General features: G+C 47.1%; 1 pseudogene; it reads right to left on the bottom strand.

Moving 5' to 3' along the window:
* Positions 1-2,814: 2,814 nt before the first annotated feature.
* LOC119376618 (uncharacterized) lies at positions 2,815-3,510 on the bottom strand (annotated as a pseudogene).
* Positions 3,511-8,207: the final 4,697 nt, after the last annotated feature.

The raw sequence follows: 8,207 nt of genomic DNA, 5'->3' as shown, positions 1-8,207 counted from the left end.
TAATTTGGAGTTGTCTCTCACAGGATGAAAGACTGGAGACACGACAGGCGATTTAGAAGATCGTCGACATATACGGAGTGCATTATTATGGGTGATACGGTCTTGTTGATTGAGTTCGTTTTGACTATGAAAAGAGTGGTGCTGAGGATACAACCTTGCGGTACACCATTTTCCTGGAAGAATGTTTGTGAGCCCAAACGTACTTGGAATGTTCGATATGTCATGAAATCGGCAAGGAAATTGAGCATTTTCCCACGAATTCCCAGGCTTGCGAGGTCTAGTAAAGTTCCGTGTCTCCACGTTGTATCATAAGCTTTTTCTAAATCGAAAAAAGAAACCGCCATACAGTGCTGCTTATAGTCATGTTGCAGTCGCCAGGAGCCTCCACCATCGCGCCGCCTCAGCAGCGCCACTGCGGCTACTTGCTCGTTAGCGTCGGGAGAGCAGTTCAATGCGATGCCTTCGCCGAGCGCAGTACCCCTGGTCATAACAGCCGGTTTTCGACGTCTACGCGAAATTGAGAACTTTTTCCGATGTGCAAATATCACGAAGGGTGAACTGCTCTACGAAGCTGGCCATGTGCACGACGTGAAGGAAGAAGTCACCGTAGCTGGCGTCGAAATCACCGCCCGTTGTATTGCACAAACTCGGATAAATGCACCATCGAAGCACGTGAAGCTGACGGTAAGCTTTACATTTTTTGTTACTCTTATGCACTATATGTTCGAAAGTAGTGTCGTAATAACAATTTGTTGTGAGAAAAAAGCAGGCTGGTTTCAAGTTATAAAAGGTTCTTTTCATTGGCGAAGCACTTCCGCTTTAGGAGAGTTTAGTCTCGCATGACTACACTGTTTTGTCAGGAATTATACCTCTATTCTTGCTTGTGTGTGCAGTTATCTCCAGGCAGCAGGCAAGCGATAGGCGCCACATGTGACTGTAGAGCCGGCATCGCCGGCAAGTGCAAACACGCGGCCGCGGTAGCTGTGTTTTTGCAGCGCAGTGAGACCATATCCAAAACAAGTTTGCCGCAGGCTTGGGGTGTACCAAACCAAAAAAAGGTCTACGGGAAGTACGCGAAGCCAACAAAACCAAAGGAAAAAATGGTAAGCACTACTCGGAGTGGAAAACACCCACGTTTTGTAGAATTGCTTTCATTCCCTCGGTCGCTGAATATTGCTGCAGCTGCAGTATGCACTAGGTGACAATTTACAAAAATCTAACTGGCTTTCCTTGAACGTGCTTTTGCAACTGAGAAGCTTGGCTCAGATACTGCATCTATTTCGGTAAGCTAGTGTTTTTTGCGGAAAAAAACATTGTTGCAAGGAAGCCAAGTTAGATTTTTGAAAAGTGTCATAGGTTGTAATGCCCTTGTTGTAGTTGGCTTGATGGGACCGCAAGAAATGTCAAACCTGTTGAATTCTGTGCCACATTTCAGCTGTTGTGACACCCATTCTAGTGGAATATGTTCTCCGCCACTTTGGCGACATGAAATGCGCTGCAAACGACGTGCTCGCAGCAGAGGCATGTGCAAGTGAGTAACATGACGAACCGATGAAAGCAATTGATAAGATTGAACTTTTCCAGTGGCAGAGAACAAACACGGAGTTTCCTTCGTATTCTGTGGAAAAAAAATCGACAGTGGCAACGTTGTGATAAAGAAAAATTTCGTTGAAAGGTTTTGAGTTTTTCTCACTCCAAGCTTCTGCACGACACCTTGATAATGAGTATGCTAAAATTGCATTTTGTCCATCGTTTCAGGAGCCGCGCTGGACACATATAAGGCACGGGTCGAAATTTCACCTACTGATGTACCTTCTCTGGCTGAAGCAACTTTGAAGGATAAAGGAAGGTGGAAAGAAGGAAGAGTCCCGCGAATAACAGGGACCAAGGTGATCTAGGAACATTTGAAGCATTTTGTCACGAAACAAATAATTAACTTCTATATTTTCAGGCATACAGGATACTTCCCTGCACGAGGAGTCTTGAAGAGCGCGCTAAGCTCCTGATATCACCGAAAGAATTCAACGGCCCATCCGTGCAATATGGAATTAAAATGGAATCAACCGCACGGGCATCTTTCGAAAAAGAAAACGGCACAGTTTCGTTGTACGGCTTAATACAGTCTGTCCAAAAGAGCCATGGCTTGCTTGTAGCTCAGATGGCATATTCCGGTATGTGAATCAACTTTTAAAGTGCATGTCGACATTACTGAAAGTAACAGACACAAGATCAATGAAGTGTGATTTTCGTTTTTATTGCATTGTAGGACACAGGATGACCAAACGACACTCTTGGAAATCAAGTGCCCATACAGTAGAAGGAATGGGAAATTGAAAGAAGCCCTACCACTTCCATACCTTCTAGAGGGCGAACAGTTAAAGAAAAGACACACATATTATTCACAAATTCAACTGTCATTATATGTACTGCAGTTGAAAGAGTGTTGGTTGTATATTTATACTTCGAAAGACACAAAGACACTCAGGATTGTGAGAGATGAGTACTTGGCGGAAGCAATTCCAAAGCTTCGAGATTTTTATTTTACATATTATCTGCCAAACTTGGCGATAACGAGATAGCAATGTTGTGTAGGACCGAATAAAAATGTCGAATGAGAAACGTTTGTGTGGTTTTGTCTGTACTGGGACACCTGCACGAAGGCCATGCCGGACAAAAGTTGAAGGAACTGAGCAATGTCCGTGCCACATCACATCCCCTGTCGTGAACTCGTGCAACCACAATTTACATCCAGAATCATCCTTGCATTCCCTGTCTATTCTAACATTTTGGCACATACTAGATGCATTTTGGTCATTAGGAATTGCTATCATTGCTTGCAAAGATACCTGGCTTCACATTTGTGATAAGAGCAGCAACATGTACTATGTCGTCGACGTAACCTGTTAGTTCATATGGTATTCTGTGACTAATGAAGGAAAAAGTCTTCAGTCGTTGTATAACTCTTTCAACGTGGATTCGAACAGATGCTGTTTCATAGGTTGCATTAACTTCAGATTCAGTGAACTGGGGGCTGGTTGCAAATGGTGGCATAACTAAGGTTGCCCGCTGGCCACCAACACCAGTACGAATACCTGGAAAGCCCTTGTCAGTTAGTAAGACGTCACCAGGCTCCAACATTGCTAAAAACTGACCTTCAACTGTTAGTGTAGCATCAGTAGCTCTGCCACCAAATCCTTCACAGAGGAATGTAATTGCTCCACTTGGTGAAATGCCAATTAAATACTTTAATGTATACTTTCCCTTATATTGCGAATATTAAAGGTTTCCCTCCTTCATTCCTGGCGGCATTTCTGTTTCCAATTCAGTGCAATCGATAATTACCCTGCACATTGGGTAAAAAGCGCGAAAACTTGCAGGCATAGTTTTGCGTACTGCGGCACGTGACGGCCAAAATATCCAATCTCTTGTAGCAGTCTTGAGGTTGCTTAGAACAGATTGAAACATTTGAGATGCTATTGAGCGATGGATGCAAAACAATGCAGCTAAAAAAGAAAATTCGGCAGATCCCACGTACCGTGGGAGTCGATGTTATGCGAAGCATGCGGCGGGTAGGTGACTGTGGCGTAACTTTTTTGCTGAGCGACACGTTACAAAATGGCGCTAAAGATTTGTATAAATTTTATACGCACACTTATATATGTTGAAGAGCCGCATATGTGTTATATAACCAGTTCTTTACGTTTGGGTAATGCTGCCAATAGCAACGTGGGTATTACCAACACTAGAAGCGGTAAGCTGATATGTACTACTTATACGTGTCCCGAGAACGCCCGCACGTTTCACGAACCCGTGTGCATGTGTACCAGAAGTTCTTGACAGTTCTTGAACAAGGGCATCATCACCGTGATCAGTGAGCACCAGCAGCTGGTCATGACTTGTTATTCGCAATGCCCACGAACTATAGGTGGCGCGCCGTGCTTTTCAATATGGCGCCAGGAGGAGGGTCAACCCGTTTGTTAGCATAGGAACAGATAGGACGTGCGGACGTACGGACCGTGCCACTTTCACCGGATGAAGTCATGAGCTGCGCTAAAATGGATATGAGACTAAAATACTTTCTCAAACCATGGAAAGTGCTAAGTACTCGCCACCTAATTATTTGCTGCGAAGTGAAAAGTTATATTTCAGCTCAGTTACCGTGCATAACGATGCTTTGCGAAATCCTGTGCGTGCTACATTAACCTGTATGAACTAGAATTGACGTATGAGCTGAACGGCACTCCGAGGTAGTACGTACCGAGCCTGCCTGACGGATTTGTCGCAGTAGTAGGCCGCCAGCGAGTAGCGCCATCGCTGCTGCGCGTGATGATGGCTTGCAAACATAAAAGTGTTCTGTGATAATACCCCGTCGTCATTACTTGCGCAGTCGAAAACTCGGAGTTACGTCTTCAACGGAACACAAGCATTTAACATGCCATTCAGTAGCGCTTGTGTCACAGCCATGCTGAGACTCTAGCAGTGTGTACTTCACTCGCATGTTGCAGGTTCGATCAGCACGATCGAAACATGAATATCGAAAAGAATAAACACGTATGCTTTTCGCAACGTCGAAGAAGTTCGCCGAGAGGTGTGGATTGTGGCCGTGACTGCACGTTCCATCGCTCTAACCATTTCGCTTCGTTGGTCGAGCTCGAGCGTGTTGGCGGCATGCGGCGCTCCATAATGTCCACAATAATTGTGATACATGCAATGCACAAGAGGAACTATGCGTTTATTTTGATCTCGCTCAAGGATATTATACATTAAATACAATCAAAGTGACTTACGAGCGTGAAAGAACATTAACGCACGAGGGGACGTGAAGTGCAACTCGATCCTCGTGAGTATTAGTGCTGGTGGTTCATCGTCGCTGTCACTCTCGGTGCTTTCACAGTCTTCTACGTCCAGTGAAAAATCCTCGTCGTCAAGATGGTTTCTTTCAACATCACTGCTGAAAGCAATCTGAAGAATTTCCTCCGCCGAACGACTTCGACCACTCCGCGTCACCACGTTTACAATTAGACAGACGTCTGGGTGGTCTGGGCGCGGAGAACGTTTTGCTCTCAGACCGGTCAACAAGCTGCAAATCGCTTACAGTGTGCTGCCACCTAATCAACAAACGTACAAAAAAAAGCGGCGCAGCGGTGGCAGCGGTTCGCTCCACGAAAGGCGTCGAGCAGACGCGTCCTCGAATGATTTAAACGTCGCTCGCACGATTCGTAACAGCGCTTTGCTGACAAAGGATAGAGGCCCTATTTTAATGTATCGCCAACTTGAGATCGCTCAGTTATACATGAGCACATCGCGAGCCCGCGTGCAGTGTTATGGGACTCATGCACTACAAGAAACACTGACCAATTATATATGCAAGTAAAACAGGGTGAGCTTCAACTGAATATGTGAGACGATAACATTTAACTTACCTACGTGGCTACAGAAAGCCTCGCGAAGCTGATAGTATGTGTACACTGTGGGCTAGCATTGAAAGCGCGAGTTGCCACGTATTTTCACGAAAACTTCGCGTCTCGCAAGAACGAATCAGATTTCTGGTGTCACGGAGGGCCCGGTTTGTTCACTGATGCAGGGAACATGCAAAGTCGTAGTGTTCCTTTCTTGCCAACGCGTTAACACTGAGGCTAGCACGGCCGAACAAGGGAGCGACTGCATAGTGCCGCCATTTTGTCGTCTACTAACCCTCCTCGAGAGGACGCTCCTGAATTCCGCTCGGTGGCGCGACAGTCTATGGGCATTGCGAATAGGATCCGGTCGTGATCGTGGTGACGAGGGGAGCATGTGTAGTGAAGTATGTGGTATAGTAGAGCTGTTGGAATTCGTGGATGCCTCGCTCATTTCGTCGACAAATTGTCTGTCGACAGAGCCAGCGACATGTCGGAACCCGAAGCCACCCTTCGCGTTGGTGAGGTGTAGGCCGTCGAGGCTGGTAGGTCTAGATAGTGCTACGTAGACCAACATCAGTGGATGGTGTTTGTCGTATTTGTAGACTACCTGGGCGTATGTGGCCTACGTTGCCTAGTCTACAAAGCGGCTGTCGATCAATCTGGCATCATCCTCGGTCAGCATGAAGCCATCGCCCAGCATCGTAAGGAATGAAGAGGACACTGCGTCGTTCTGGCGGACTAAGTGCAATTTACGGTGCGGTGATCTGCATATCATATGTAACTTTCGTTAATGTATTCCTCCGGGGTCGAGCAATGCTTAAATATAGCTTGCTGAATCAATTATAGGAATACAAACGTACTGTTTATTAGACTGCTATAAAAGCGGAGCCAGCACTGGAACTACAGATGTTAATCTGATATGACGTCTGTATCGTAGGAGTAGGAAAGCGTAATGGCCACAAGCGGAGCGCGAAGTTGCCGTTTCCCGAGGCACCCTCTTTTCAAACAGAGGCCGGTTCTCACTCTCGTCGGTGGGCGGGGCGTCTGTCCGTTTACGTCGCGGATCTGTCAGTTTACGTCGCAAGAGACAGAGCATGCTTATTGGCCGATAGCCGACGTAAATCGAGAGCGGCGTTCGGATCAGATGCGCTTCTTGCCGCGGGGTGCCGCCACTTGCCGGCGCCGCACTCCTCGGTACACGGTAGCCGCACTCGCGCAAGCGAATCACAGCGGGAGAGCGATCGCGTTTCATGACGCGCGCTGACGTAACTTCTTTCCCCCATGCCATCCCTCCCTGTCTAGCTTCCAGTGCGCTCCTCGGCACGAGAAAAGAGAGAAAGCGCTGGGAGCGTGCGCCAAACCCCCGTAACTCCGCTGATTCTTGACGGATTCGAGAAATTTTTGCGGCAATCGATTCGGGAGGCAGTACACTCCGATACTGAAGTCATTAGATCATTACTTGGAAAAGTGGTTCATGACCACTTTAAAGATTGCAATCGACCCGCACGCTGACGTCTATGCCTTCAGTAAGTGCGCATAGTCTACTAAACAAATCTGTCAAAGAGGCTGAAATCAGACTTGCAGCGTTCATCACAGAGCATAACTTGCCATTTAATGCAACGCGCATTTGGTCGATGTGATCAAGACAGCATGTGATGATTCGCAAATTGCAAAGAATATAAACTGCGGCCGGACAAAGTGCACTACCATCATAAAGAACGTTCTTGGAGAGCAGAGTCGCCAAGAGATCGTTGAACGTTTGCGCAAGCAGAAGTTCTCTCTTCTTGTAGATGAATCCAGAGACAGGGGAACGGTGAAGCAATTGTCCCTCGACGCACGAGTAACGAATGACAACGGAGGCGCAGTTCATGCGTTTCTGGACCTAGTACCAGTCCGTGATGCGACCGCCAGCTGTCTCTACAGTAGCCTGAAAGCAGTGTTTGCTAACGCAGAAATTCCTTACGAAACCAACTTGATCGGTTTTGCAGCCGACGGAGCGAACGTGATGATGGGCTCTCGCCATTCCGTCGCATCGCTGCTGCAAGCAGATATTCCGGGCATTTGCATTATGAAATGCGTTTGCCACTCATTCCATCTCTGCGTCTCCTACGCATGCAACACACTACCAAGGGGAATTGAGGAGCTGGCCCGCGATGTGTTCAACTACTTTTTGTCTCCCAAGCAGACGTCTGCTTATCAAGAGTTCCAAAAGCTGGCAGAGGTAAAGCCACATAAGCTGCTGCACCCAAGCCAAACGAGGTGGCTGTCCCTCGAAGTTGTGACCCGCCTGCTTGAGCAGATGCCGACCCTCATTTTACTTTTTAGAAAAGCAGCCATTGAGGACCGCCTGCTTGCTGCAGAAACCATCCTTCAGAAATTGAGTGACCCTTCAGAGAAGCTCTACCTTGAGTTTCTTGAATACATGCTGCCCTTTTTCACCAACCTAAATAAAGAGATGCAGTACGAGGAAACCAGAATCCACTTGTTGCACGAAAAGGTGTCGTGTATGCTAAAATGCATCCTGGAATGCTACATCAAGCGAGACTACTTCGAGGCCACGCCGTTATCTGATGTGCAGTACAAAGACCCCGCGATGTTCCTGCCACTGGGGGAAATATACCTGGGAGCGAAGCCAACTGCAGCGTTAGCCGGTGGCACGCATGGACTAAATGAGAACCAGGTACACAACTTCAGGCTGCGGTGTTTAGAGTTCTGTATTGAGGCAGTACACTAGATTTACCTGCGGTTCCCTTTGAAAAATGAGCAATTAAAGAACCTTCGTGTCCTGGACCCCAACGTTGTCGTAGG

The sequence above is a fragment of the Rhipicephalus sanguineus genome, unplaced genomic scaffold, assembly GCF_013339695.2.
Source record: "Rhipicephalus sanguineus isolate Rsan-2018 unplaced genomic scaffold, BIME_Rsan_1.4 Seq171, whole genome shotgun sequence".
NCBI classification, from domain to species: Eukaryota; Metazoa; Arthropoda; class Arachnida; order Ixodida; family Ixodidae; genus Rhipicephalus; species Rhipicephalus sanguineus.
Note: the sequence above shows the minus strand (reverse complement) of the source record. Positions and strands in the feature narration are given on the sequence as shown.